Source organism: Struthio camelus, chromosome 1 (assembly GCF_040807025.1).
Source record: "Struthio camelus isolate bStrCam1 chromosome 1, bStrCam1.hap1, whole genome shotgun sequence".
Taxonomy (NCBI): Eukaryota; Metazoa; Chordata; class Aves; order Struthioniformes; family Struthionidae; genus Struthio; species Struthio camelus.
The window spans coordinates 117,358,351-117,372,971 of record NC_090942.1 but is presented as its reverse complement, the minus strand read 5'-3'; the positions used below and the strand labels follow the sequence as shown (position 1 = coordinate 117,372,971).

Here is a 14,621-nt window from a genome sequence, read left to right as displayed (position 1 = left end):
GAACGTGCTTCTAATTTTTCTTTTTTATCCTAAAAACTGAAATGGAACGGACGTTTCAGAGGCTTTGAAGTGGCATGGTAGCAAAAGTCTATTAACTGCTTAGTGGTTTACAGAAATCTGACTGCTAATATCAAATTTAATACTTATTTTTAGTGTGAAAAAGAGACTGAAATTAGTAGAATATTATTGCCCAATAAGATGAGAGAAGCTAAGATATCTCAAAGGAAAAGTCCATCACAGTCTCTTAACTGCTTTCTCCCTGCTTTGATTTTTGGTGATTTTGAACTTACCAAAAATCCTTCAAGGCATTGCAAAGTTAAAAGTAACTAAAAATATGTTCTTTTATTGGGAGCTACCATGCAGGAGTAATTGAAGAAGGCCCTGTTGGCTCTGGGCTGTACTAGATACAGTAGTTCTTAGTACTGAAAAGAAAGCCTGCTGTCTTTCAATATCAACATCCTCCTTACTGATAGCATACAGTAGTACGCTTACTTTTACATATTGTTTTTAATGGACGGAAGTTCACTGAGAACATTCCCTGCTATTAAAGGAAACAGCATCCTTCTAGCTTGAGTACTAATCATTCTGTTTAAAATCTGTTCTGAAATTGTTGAATTTGTTAGTCTTGGTACTCTTCCTAAACCCATGGAAAAAGAAAGCTGCGGAATCTGTAGAGAAGTAAAACATTAATAAAGTTGCACTTTGTAACATTTCCAAGAAATAGTGCAACTCTCATGAAAAAGACAAATGTTTCGTTAAATGCCTTTTATAAGACCACTGATTTAGAAAGTCTGAGTCAGTGGAAAAGTTGAAAAATACCTAGATAAGAACATATTTGCGCACACAGTCTTTGAATAATATGTTGCAGGTAAGGAAACGTATTTGGAAAAAGTTCCCCTCTCGGCCTGGGATGATAGCTAGGATGGCAAATCTTTTCATTTAGTTTTCTGTGCATTATACTTACAGTTTCTGGTTCCGCACTTTACTGCAGAGTTCTTGAACAGTTTTCATCTTGTGAAATGAATAATCTTTGCTTTAGAAGGCACAGCTCTGGCATAAGTAGTTTCATGAGCAGCAGAACAAATGAGATTTAGTTTCCAGTGAGTTCATACCTTGTGGTTAATTGCTCTAATGTCTAATAAGGTGCTGGTTTTGACTAGATTTTCTCATTGCTAGAAATATTATGCCCCATTTTGTACAGTTTCTCTGTTACCAGCTGTTGACAAATTTGAATCACTCGGGTCTTGGGATTTTTTTTGACTATAAATTAAAATTTTCCTCATGACTTCCTGACAGTCCACTACCAACGGTTCATCCCAGAGAGAGGTTCATGCTTCACAGTGAACTTTATGTGCCTGAAAATAAAGTGCATGCCTGTAATGTCTTCCTGTCACCTTTTGAGAACTTTATGCTGAGCAATGAATTTGAATAATATCAGACAGAATGTAAAGTTGTTGCTGGGGCGTAGCAACTGTAAACAGAACACTTCTGTTACCAATCTGAAGATATTTTTAATTAATGCTGATGAATCGTAATCTACCAGTTGGACGGCTGGAGTTCCTTTTAAATATAGGGTATTTCTGAAGATCCTGACCTCAAAAAGCAGATCAACAGCCATGATTTTAAGATGCTGAATCCAAAATAAAAAATCTAGATTCTAAGCTAAAAGCAGCCTTTTTAAAACTTCAGTTATTTTCCCAACTCCAGCAGAGATGATGGCAGAAATTTGGGGTAAAACTTAAACCAGTCCTAGTCCTTATCTGCAATTGTTTGTCACCAGTTGATCAATCTGTTGGCTTAAACAAAGGATTTCTTGAGTGTATAGATATGTACTCTGAAGAGTAGAAAGACCCACTCTGAAGAGTAGGAAGAAGCGCTTACGTGAAGTGAGGACTTTTTTGCTGATCAGCATTTGACGTGTGCAATGTATAAACGCCTTGTTCTCATAGGATGACAGGCGTGTATTGTAGCAGCAAATTCCAGATGTGAAAGCAAGGATAATGCTGACTATCTCTACTTCATGTTGGGGCAGGGGTAAAGACTCCCTGTAAGAGTTGCAGAGAGCATGAGTTTTATGACAAGGCTTGGAAAGCTTGGGCAGGATATTAGCATAGGAACCTCTTTGCCATTCTGCATGCAAAGGATTTCTCAAAGAACATTGATGCAAACGCCTACAGTTCAAACCAGGTCACTCTCTGAACAGATACAGTCCGCGCTGTGAAGTAGTGTTTCTCAGGGACAGGACTATGTCCCATCAATACGAGAGTGGCAGGAAGAATCTGAGAAGAGATATTTTCACGCTGTAGATGAGCAGCTTACTTGATTGCTTTGATGTTTTTACTCATCTTTTTCTCTCTGATAAATCTCCTATACTATTTAATATGTACAAGACCTCAGAAAGAGCAACGGCAGACTTTAAGGGAAATCAGCAATTCCTCTTAGTAGATCCTGCTTTAAATCCTTATTTGATTAGACTGCTTATCCATGTATGTAAAAGGTAATTTACTGCAGGAAGTGGCACAGCTTCTGAATCAGAAGCTACATCAGAGCTCTGCGTATCAGTCGAATGGGCACGCGATGAGCTGAATTTTTTATTTAATCTTTGCTGCTCTGTTTCCAAACTGATGTCCCTGACTCCACGTTTTCTAGCTCTCCACTAAGGAAATATTCAGATCAGCCTGCTATAGCAGTATGGTAACTGAGCTCTGAAACAGTCAGTTATGAGCAAGTAATAAGTAAGAAAATGTGATTTTGTTTGTCCCTTGGCAAGTAAGTTCAAGCTACTATTATTTTATTATTCTGTTCTGCTGCTCACATCTTGTTCTTCTGCAGCATGTTGTGGATGCCATATTCATGTCATATAGCAGGGAGAGAGAACAGACCAAAGCAGACCCCAGATCATTGCTTGCATTCAGCTGGATAAGGAGTGCAGTGGGTCATGTGCCATTTCAAGTATCTGTATGATCCAGCTTAGCATAACCAAATTTGAGCCAAGAGCATTTTGCCTCTTGACACTCGCTTCACAACTTCTTGTGAAGATTTTGTATATGTTTTTAGAAAAAGGTTGACAGCGGTAAATAATAGGACAAGCTACAGACTAAAGACCCATGAAGACTTGCCTTCTTTTGACCCTTTCTCTTTAACTATTAGATCCCTACATCTGTCAGCCTATATCTGTGCATATTTTCTGGACTGCCTGCTGAGAGCTAGCTTTACAATTGCCTCAGCTAGTTTCTGGTCTTTCAACATTTATAAAGGTAATTGTTGATTTCCTGTTTCTAGCTGCTAATTTTGGCCTACAATCAACTCACAGCCTTGCTGCATAAATTTCCAGGAGGTGAATTAGTATGCTGTTTTCTATTCATGCTGTGGTATCTGTCTAGAAGAGCATTAGCTGTTCACCACAGGCTGTCAATCCAAAATGAAAACCATCATGGTTTTTGGTTTTACATTGCAAAACCAAAAGCACAACCTTGGAGGCTTTGAAAAGCAAATTCTGTCTTCCCTGGTGGGTGCCATTTCTTTTGTGATTGTTTTCTTCATCGTCTCCCCTAAGATGTTACTTTGAATATGTAATTAGACATATCCTTTAGATTGCTGTGGGAACTTTTTTTTGAGTTCTCTGTATCTCCTTCTCCTGTAACTATTCCATACGCTTGCTGCCTTAAGATTTAGATGAAGGGGGAGAAATCCCCCTTAAAAATGGTATTAAAATCTTTGAAGGGATGCTTAGGATTTCTGCATCTTTATTTCAAGTTGGGTTGCCATATAGAGGTATCAGAATAATAAAGGCAACTTGACATAGTTTAAATGTGTCAATAGCTTGTTAAAATGATGTTATAATGTTACATATGGCATTGATACAGTAGAGAATGGCTTATATATAGTTCATATCGCATAAGAACGGTATTTACCATATGATTCAGTTTCAGTATGTTAGACTAGAAAATATTTAGCAGGTTCTTGAGATGGCTTGTTGGGCAAGGACACTGCAGTTAGAAATTGAGAAAGGAGCTGTAGTCTTCCGCTAAGGCGTAAAAAGTATGGGCAATAGTTGCTTTTTGCAATTAAGATCATATATCAGAGTCGTTACAATGCCTTACGTTTTTTGTTGAAGGAAAACTGGGATGTTGAAATATGGATGAATGAATAAGCACCATAGGACTTAACTGTACTGGGATGGGCCTAGTTAGTGAATTGGCTTAGAAAAATATGAGGAATTGCCATTGATTGTCCTCGTCCTAAGGACTCTTAGGGTTTTGCTCCAATTGACAAACCTACTCAGTTCAGTCAATGCAAATGCTTGTGCATCTGTCTGCACTAGCATTTATGCTTGCACAGAAGTATACTTTGATAATGAATGTCTAAGTCATCCCTATTTACTGTGTTGTTCTGAGATAGGTGCTTGGAGAGGTCAGCTTGGTTGTTGATTTGAGGCGGTTTCTAGGACTAGGTGAAGATGCAGATAAGCATATTGAGGACTGGGAAACTAGAGAGCTAGAGCTGTTTTTCTGAAGCAATTCCTCTCTGTTTCTAGCTATCCACATTTACAGTCAGTATTTCCTTTTATTTTTTTAAAGGACACACATAGGATTGAACTTTTTACCCAGGATAAAATAAACAGCCACAAATCCAGTGTACAGCTGCAGTTGTTATAAAAATCTGTAGCTGAGGAAAGTTGGACTAGTCCTGCTAACTTTTTATACTTTCTGCAATTCAGGAGGTCGCGTTTGTCATCTGGAATTGTAGTGTCTGAATTGCTCCAGGCACTTGGCTAGTACTTTAGAAGGAGTGCCTTCCATTTAGGATACAAGGGGATGTTATCTTTGCCAAATCCTGTGTGTTAAGTTTCCACCCTGTAAAAAGTTTCCACTCTGTAAAACTGGCACTTTTTTGTGGCAGCAACTCTTCCATTTGGGTTTTCTGGGTATATCTACATGATACAGAAATTTCTCAGTGAACTCTAAGCAGATTTTCTGGAAGCAGTACAATTACGTGCAGGTCTCACCTTAATGTACTGTGAATCCTAGCTTCTAGTTTTAAGGACATAGTTTAGGTGTGCTTGTGCTGTGTATCATGTAGGCTTCGTGTTCCTCCCATTCTGCTCTGCCTCCTTTGCCCGAAGGGATAACGTGACTGGAACAAGCAGTCTCAAGCAGCCTTCAGAGAACGCATATTTGCACAGGTACCCGGAGTTCACTTCCAGCACTAACTGTGCCTGTGCTTTCTCCCCATAATTGATTTGACATATTTGTGCATATCCAATAGCCTTAGCTTTCCAAAGAAAACTCTGAATTTTCTGTGATATGGTTATTTACCTTTAATCTTCTCCCTTAAAGCCCTGTAGCATTCAATTGAATAGATGAATTGCTGGAACTCTAGCAAAAAATATATTGCTGGGTCACCGTGGTTAAAAATAGCACGGTTCTCCTGTAAAAGCAGACGAATTCTACGTTAAACCTTAAACACCGTTTAAATAGTTTTTGTATGTTTAAATGCTGGTGTGATATGATCCAGGTGAACTGTCGGATAAGCAATTAAGATATCTTCTCCCCAAAGGCATTGCTTTTGATAGTATTTGGCTAGTTTATATATACTTCAGCTTTTCAATTAAGTTTTTTTTAATCTCATCATAGACTTAGTGTTTACTGTGCCAGCAATTTTGCCGTTTTGTCTTCTGTGTAAAGTGTTTCCCTTTTGATTTAAATACCACAGCAAGATGCAATGGAGCTATTACTAGTTGGAGCAAGGTTTAAGGGGGATCAAACAATATACTTCCTTACTCTGCTATATTTTAATACACAAAGATGATTGGCAGCTAGAATGACAGTTATATGTTGCTGCAGGCTTTGTAAATTCTGCACACCATTAGGCAGCTTCAAAGAGGTGAGAAACCTCCGTTATTTCTCCAGGTTGGAGGCTCAGTTCTGTGTGCTAGTGAAAAAAAAAATCTTTTGCTGCAGATTAGAACGGGAAAAAAAAAAGGTGCAGAAATAGATACAACATTTTCCTCTTCCGAGCATCTCTTATTTTCTGTCCAGATTATTTGGCTGTCAAAGAAAATTAGGCAGAGAATAGTAGATGATTAAAATAGATATAAATACGCTTCACTGATATTGATGTCCTCAAATGCTTTCATTACTAGCGTACTATATCCTCCCCATCTTTTGTAGCTAAATGGTCTATTGTATCTTGCCATGAGCACTGCTGTTCCTCAGGAAAGATATGAATCCTGATTTTTGTGTGCACAAGCCCTCTTTTAATCTCATAAATATTGTGAACATGATTATAGGCAAGAAAGAATAAGCTTCCTGCAGTTTTGCAGGTATTGCGAAAGGGATGAATGACTTCACATGTCTTTGAATCATGAATGGGTGGGGAGAGGTGTTTTTTTAATCAGGAAAAGATGTGGGACAGCTTTCTTGTCATCTGCTTTTCAGAAATTTGATCAGAATTGAAAGATCTCACAAAATTTGTTAGGAGAATGTTTTTCCTTTGATTTGAAAAGCATTGTGCAGTTTCATTTGCACCTTTGAGGAAATCTGATCTAGTGGTTCAACTGCTAGAATGGGAAACCAAGAACTTCTGATAATTATTGACTTGTAGATTATAAACAGAATATTAATATTCTGGACATCCGTGTTTCATTCTAAATAGCACATCTTTTAGCAGCAGAAAGTAAAAGCTCAATTTTCAGTAGGAGCTGATAGCTAGAGAGCGCACTCTCCTGCATTGACAGATCTTGCTTGAAGTCTCTGTTCTGCGACCTTTCTAGTTCTGTTAACTCTAGCCCAAGCATTTTTTTGTATATGCTTCTCCTTAAAGAGGAAATTATCAACCCTGCTGCAGATCTACAGGAAGTTTGTGAATGAGAGAAAATGCTGGAATCACAGTGGCAACAGATTTAATGTGGTACTGTGTCTGTTTCACAGCTTTGTTTCCTAATATACCATTTTGGAGGAACGTACAGATGAGCGTATGCATATTGGATCTTCACCCTGAAGTTAAATTAAAATTGCGCTGAACTTTGAATAACTAGGATTTTGATTCTGAGTTTCCGATCATTTCACATGCCATTTTCTGATGTCTTTCAGACAAAAGGCTGAGGAATTCTGCTTTAGAGAACATTGTTTCTCTTGGTAGAGGGGTTACAATTTTATGCAAGTGTTGAACATGTGTTATTTTAAATCAATATACTGTATATGTTTTATTTTAAAAGGCATCGTGAGGTCATGATTACCTCAGTTACAGATGTGTTCGTTAACGTGTTTGATTTGATATTTTGCTCTATTTTCTCTTGGTATTTAAGCAAAAGAACACTGCAGCACTTGTTTTTAGAGGATACAGTTAAAATACATGGTGATATTGAAATTTTTCTCACGTGGCCTTAACTTGGTGCCTTTTTTCAAAAGTCTGATTTTACTGCAGTATGGCTTCTCTCAGCCTCTCTTTTGTAGTCCCTAGTAGTTGCTTCTGCCACTGTACTTAAGGAATTAACAAGCTAGCTTATCTTGTGCCAAATTTAAAATGTCGATCTTTTGTTATCCATCCAATAAAAGTCTGAAAAAATCGAGTAGCTCTCTAGCTTGCAAATATGATCTGAAGGAACATTAACTAAGAGGAGCTTGACTTTCTGTGAATGCATAGCTTTCAATCAGGTGGAGAAGCACTCGTTAGGTGAAATATTACCCACTTATGGAAATTCCCTTACTTTTTGTTAACAGAAAGTTTTCTGATGTTGTGGTGCCTATCAGATGCTCTGAATATATGTTTACCTTAATTTAGAAATACATGTATCTAAAGTGGGTGAAAGGTTATGTTTGAAAGGCTTAATGCGGAGGGCCCACAGTTAAGCCAAAAAGGAATGGTTTGGGGACACTCTAAAGCCTCCTTGTGCTCTTCTGTCCCAACCTTTGCCAATTAGTGGGGACGGAGATACCTTAACCAAACCCCTCTCCCTGCTGTCTTAAATCAAGTTCCTGATGTCAGTGTCCACGAGTACCAAAGCAGCGCAAAATGGAAGGGGTATAACAATGCAACAGCAGCTTCCAGTTCATAGTAGCTGTTGAATGACGGGTTTTCTTTTCATAATTACCTGGTGCAGAAAAACAGTTTACGTAATTCAGTCTAAGGTCAAATTTCTAATAAGAAATGTTAGATTGTGCAAGAAGCAAATTAATGTTCTTGGAGTTCTGCCCCTGTTTTCCTGTGCTAGCAAACTGTTAAGTGTCCACTGAGAATCACGCCCAGGTTGTCAGCAAAGCCACGTGCACTCGCTGTTCGGTTTTATAGAGCTAGCATTTCAATCATGGCTCCCAGAGCAAGTATCTGGACTTCTCATCCAGAGGAATTTAAACACTGAAGTCTAAAGTGTGTAACTGTGGTTGGGCATCCTGAGGTGCAGGGCAAAGCAGACCTCTAATGCCAATGATGTGCTAAGTTTTATTTTACTCAGGCATAACTTGCTGTTCAGGTGGGCTCACTGAAAACGCGTAGGTGCTTATTACGGTCAAGAGTACCTGATCTATTCGTGGTAGACGTGTCCTGTTATAAGGATCAAGAAGGATACTGAAGATGTTTGATTTCACAGAATAGCTGGATTGATGGAGATGTTGCAATAACCTCCTAACAGTCAGTTTCCATGCACGTGGGGCTACAAATGAGGCAATTTTTCATCAGCACAGTTTTCTTCTGTGGGATTCTCATATACCCAATTTAATTGAAAAATGTATTTTCTTGAACAGCGCTATCTAGGTGGGGGTGCCAGTCCTTTCACTATTCTTGTTCCCTGCTATTAAATCATGTATATGAAAAACGGCAAAGAAGCCATGAAAATAGGACATGTACCCTATAATTTGTATTTTTGCTATACCTAATGAATGTGTCTCTAGAATACTCTCACAACCCAGGATACATTCGGCCTATCAAGTGCTAAAGCTGCAGTTAATAAATAGCCAAAATGTATTTTGTCTGAGGCAGATGCTGCAGAGTTCAGTTCTGGTGAATTCTGATTTAACTTAACACAAGTCAGTCAAATCTAAAATGCTCTCCTGTGATGAGGGGAATCAGGTGCAATAAATTTAAACTTGTAAATGTTCTTATTTTTATATAAATATATGTAGCTTTTTTAGTTCCCTAAATACTCCCTAATTGTTCTCTAAATAATGAAAATAGTTCCCCACCTGCCTCGGAGTTCAGTACGCATCAAAAAATTGTGTGAGATTTGTACTCTGACCTTCAGAAATATTTTTAGAAAATGATGAGTAACCGACTTCTTTCAGGTGCTGGAAACAGGAAGAGTTTTAAGTTCTGGTGTGTTTTTGGATTTTACTGTGTATTATAAGGTGGGAAAGTAACTGATCATTTTTACCAGTGTAGAAAATGAGACAGTAAAATTCCATAGAAGTTTAGAAGAAGGGTTTTTTTAAGTGCTTGCTTTGTAGGACAGTGTCAGCTTCAAGGCTAATGACCTGCTTATCCAGGAGGAAGATTTACTTGACTTTTCACACCTCATAGGACTGATGATGAATAGTAACAAATGTTTATTAACCTTACAGAAAAGGCAATGGGAATTTGAGGGGTGGGGGGTTAATTTAGACTCCTCCACCTACTTTGAAGCATTTAGTGGTATATTCACTTAAAGTTAAATATGGAGTTAAATTTAACTTCAGGAGTTAAATTTAACACAGTGCTCCGTGTGGATCAGAATGATGGCATGCAGTATTTTTCCCCCAAGCATTTTTTAGTACTTCCTTGCTTAGGTTAATACTAGGTTGCCATCATCTTCCTGAAGAGGAACTTACTGTCCTGAAGAAGTTGTGCTTTTTCAAGAGGCAGTGGACGGTACAGTATGCTAACTTATAACCACCAGGGTGGTAGCTGAAGGGTTTTTTTTAGAGATACATGCATGCATGTGTGTGTCTCTTTTTTTAACAACTCTTCCCATGGAAGCAGAAACTGGGAATGTCATTGCTCAAACTTACCTAGAAGAATGTTCTGAAGGAGTTTTGGCAGTATTTCAGACTAGTCCCCTTCCCCAAGCGTCTAAGGTGTGAATAAATTCTGCAAGGAAATAATTTCTGCAAGGAAAACTCCACGACTATTTTGTCCCTGTCTTAGAATATGGTGTCTTAACTAATATAAACTTCAAGGTTTGAGCAAGTTAAATATTTCATGAAGAACAATTAGAGCTGTGTAGAGCAGAAGGTAATTGTCTCAGAAGTATTCTAGTTATATTGGACACCCAGTAAAGGAGAGAGAGTATTTTGTGGTTGGAAAGTAGAAAGAAGAGATGTCAATATTTAAATTGCAGTAAAGAGAAACAAAATCTTTTAGCTGCAAGTGATGACTAAATTACCTCTCTTTTGCTCAAGTGGTTTTACTGTTATGTAAATACTGTTTAATTTGAATCTTCTTTTCCGCAATTGGCACTGTACTGGAGAGAGATAGAGCGTAGTGTCTTTTCTGTTAAGAATCTATAATCTATCCCCAGCAGCTCTAAGTGATAACCGACTTTGGTGAATGGTTTTCTTTACTCTAAGATTATGGCATCTGCACGTGTTGTAGTCTCTCATAGTGCCATGTTGGGGGATTTTTTGCTGCTTCTCTTTTTATCTTACTAAACTTAACTTTGAAGGCAGAGGGAATATATCTTTCCACACGCTAGAACTTAGAGGTCCTGAAATTGAAAACACTGGTCTCAGTGTACAAATAACTACATTTCATTCAGAATTTTTACCCAGAGGAGTGCCATAACATGGAAGTAGGATTTTTCAGCCTTTTAAACGAGAGCTTGTGAGGCTGTGAATGATGAATTGTATTTCCGATACAATATTATTAATTAAACCAAATAATGGGGAGGGGATGCGAGGGAGAGAGAGAGAGAGACAATGGAGATGGGCAAAAAAACCTTTTTAAGTCATGAAAGGAAGAGAAGGGTCTTTCATTTGCATTTAAAAACTTTTTTTCCAAAGAGAACACAAGCTTCTGGTTTTAGACTTATTTTATCCCACAAGCTTCCTTTAATACTCTCTGCTTTTAAGTAAAGGGAAAATAGTCATTAACTACATAACTGGCTGTTAAATATTAAATAAATTATATATGTGCACACATCTATAGCCATATATTTATTTTTAATTTTAGCTTATAAATAATGTATTTAGCTGTTAGATAGCTACGGGTTTGTAATAATTATAGTATTTTTTCATTTAAGGTGAAGAATATCGTAGCAGCTTTCTTATTAAAGTAGGCAAGAATTCCAAGCTCTTGAGCTGATTTTTATAGCAGGCTCTGTAGAAAATGGGAGATGGGTGATGCTGGTTCTTCCATGATGATGTGTCTTGGAAATTCTCATTAACCTCTGCTCAGAGCTTTTTGAAATTCCATAGCCACATACGAAACTAAATTTGCGTTGAAGTCCATCCCTAATGAAAAAAACACCAAGGTCTTATGGAATTTAATCATTGCATGGTAGTAAAGCAAGCATGTAAGGGTGTTACTGAATTGAGTCTTCCAAGCTTTCTTTCTAAACTTTGAATACTGCTTACTGTCAGAATAATTTTTACAGCATGGTCCACCTGCAAAAGGACAGTCATACTGTATCTAAGTTGAATTTGTTTATTTTCCTATAACGTAGGTCAAATACTATCTGCAAGGCAAATACAACTGGAAGTTCATTAAATGCACCTGCCTACAGGAGAAGAATTATTTGGGTCGTTCTTATGATATGGTTTGGGAAGCCCTGAAGTCCATATATGCTGAAAGAGCACAAGCAGCAAGGACTAGAAAAGAAATAAAAGTAGTGATAAAGTTGTGGGTTTTTTATTTTTATGTATTAGAAGTATATTCCCTTTTAATATGGTTCTAACTATTACAGCTACTCTCAAGTTCAGAGGTGTATTTCTTTCAGAGCTTTAGTTCTCAGGCTATAGAGTATTGTCTGAGGCTACAGGGTGGTGATTCTCTTATTTCTAGGAAAAATTTCTTAAGTTTGCTATTTTGTTATGCCTTAAATGCTCATTTTCCTAGAACTGGAAAAGCAAAAGCTTTGTCATCTTATTGAACAAGATTTTCATTGCATAAGAAATTTCTGAAGCCTGCAGATCTACTGCTGCTACTTACTTTTGCCCTAGTGGTGATATCTCTTAAGGAAAGAAAATTAGAACTATGAAATACTTTTTTTCCATAGTTCTTACTCTTTCAGTCTCAGCTTCACACAGAGAGAGACGTAGTGCACCGTGAAACTTCCAGATTAGCAGACCGATGGTGTAACTGTACAGGCTAACCATGAGACAGGAGGAAGCTTAGCTCTGATGAGGTGATTACATTTCTCTCTCAGTACAGATCTGAATGTTGCAGGTTGGGCTCCTTTCCAGTACTTTGCAATGTTGATCTAGCACATTGCTCTTTTACTGCCGTCTTCAAAGCATGCAGGCAACAAAACCACTTTCACACCTTCCTGGAGGCAGGTCACTTTCCATGTTCTCATCAGAGTTGCTCTCCAAATTGTATTTGACTTATGCTGTAAAAATGAATTAGTTCAACACGGAATACCTCATAATTGTATTTTGTACCTTAATAATGTTATAATGATGACACTTAGTAGTATGTATCATTCTTGTGATACTTGATGCAGCAAAACACCTTAGAAATTGATTTTATAAAAAAGTATATGTTTGAAATTAAGCAGAGCTTAACCCTTTCTGCTTAGGTGCAAAATTCAATGAGATTGAATGGAAGCTCATGCTTACAATTTCCTCTGACTTGGGCAGGGGCTGGAGGAAATATCCAGTGTATTTTTTGGCATATTCCTTTCTGTCACCTCAGAGGAGGAAAAGTCATTTAATGTAAAAAGTTATGTACAGAAACCCACAAGATATACAAATGACTTAACCTACCTCCCAGACTTTACAGAGCATGCATTCATCACAGGTGTGGAAAGCACCTTGCATCAAAAAAGGCACCTTTTTTAAAAACCTTGCCTGCATTACAAACACTTAGTATTCTGGAGTTTACTGCACAAACCCTTACTTACAACACATCTCAATAGGACTGACTTATGCAGAAAAACATAGGCTTTCTGAATGTGAAAAACGTCTGTTCATTTGCATCAAGTTCATGCAAGTGAAACTAGTATAACTATTGGTTTACAGGTATGCTGTCACTTTATATGTTATGTGCCAGGCTATGGAGGCAGATATATAGGAAAATAACCTTTTGGTTGGTTTGTTTTTTTAAAAAAACTTATTTCTTTCACTAAGGCAAAGCCGTTAGGGAGGCCTTATCTTTATATTTACCAGTTTGGGGTTTTTTGACTCATGAGCTGACAAAATGTAGCCACTCAAGTTTAGTTAAAACCTGACTAGGTTACATCCCACTCAAGTTTAGTTAAAACCTGACTAGGTTACATCAGCGCATCTCCTTTGGACGCATGCTCTTACTGAAGACTGTGAAACTGCTGCATATTAATTTAGCCCATAGGATAGATGTATATCTGAAAGCAGCGGAGCTACTCTCTCTAACACGTTACCACTTACCAGGTGCACTGTAATAAACGATTGTGTAGATGTTCTTAGCAAAACTTAATTGTAGCATAAAGCGTTTGCATGATTTAAACTGTTTTCAAACTGATATAAGCTAATCTGTGTGCACGTGCAAATGAAGCAATCTCTATGACTCAACCGCCCTGCAAGTTCTGCCATCGAGAAGAATAAGGAGGTTGCTGACACCTTTTAATTTGTCATTTTGAAAGCGTATGCTCAAAAGCAAGCACAACTTTGGGAAAAACATGTGTTCAGTTCAGATTGAATGGTGACTGATAAGATAATCACTATGAGGCAATAAGACTATCTGCATTTGTAACAATTTATTTGAATTGGTTCCCAAACCTATTTTGTTAAATCAGTGTATATTCTATCATATAGATGTGCTTTTAGAAAGGAGGTTCAGGATAGGGGTGAAACTGGCATGTAATTTGATAGCGTCTTAACTACTGCATTGAAGAGGTGTTTTGGGCATGTTTTGTCTCCTAATCGAGTGTAAGACCTTTAAATTAAATAAAAATGTGCCATTGATTTATAGAACCTATAAAAATTATTACTCCTAAATTTAAAGCTGCTTTTTAAGTACATTCAAAAATCCTGCACAGGATAGAGATAGCAGAGCTTTTCTTTGGGTAGATAGGCTCCTTAGAAAGAAAACACAACAAACTCCTAAACTTAGATCTTATCATTAGTTTTGGAAGTTTTAAATAATGAACTAGTACACTAAGTAAAAACTATGATTTGAAGGACAGCTAATGGATTGCTGGCATTTCAGAGCAGCAAGTAAAGCTGTTCTATATTAAACTTGTGCCATTATAGCTGTGTCAGTTAAGTATTGGGGTAAGCATGCCAGACTTTGTCAATGTTGTATGCCAATTTAAAGCAGATAAAGCTGGTTACAAAATAACATGCTTTTTGCTATTCTAAGACTCCATCGCTTTGAATAGGATTTGTCACAATGTCTTTGCAAGTAGGATGCTCCTGGCAAAGCTTTTCCGGTTGGAGTGTGGTCTAGCAGCACTGTAGATGAACTGCTCTTGACAGTCAAGGGTCCACCAGAAGCTTTTGCAGCAGGTTTTC

The 14,621-nt window shown here is 37.6% G+C and overlaps 1 protein-coding gene across 4 annotated transcripts in view; it reads left to right on the top strand.

Annotated features, from left to right (window-relative positions):
* The window catches only part of APP (amyloid beta precursor protein), a 231,062-nt gene that overhangs the window by 181,225 nt on the left and 35,216 nt on the right, over positions 1 to 14,621 (top strand). The gene's annotated exons all lie outside the window — the stretch shown is intronic.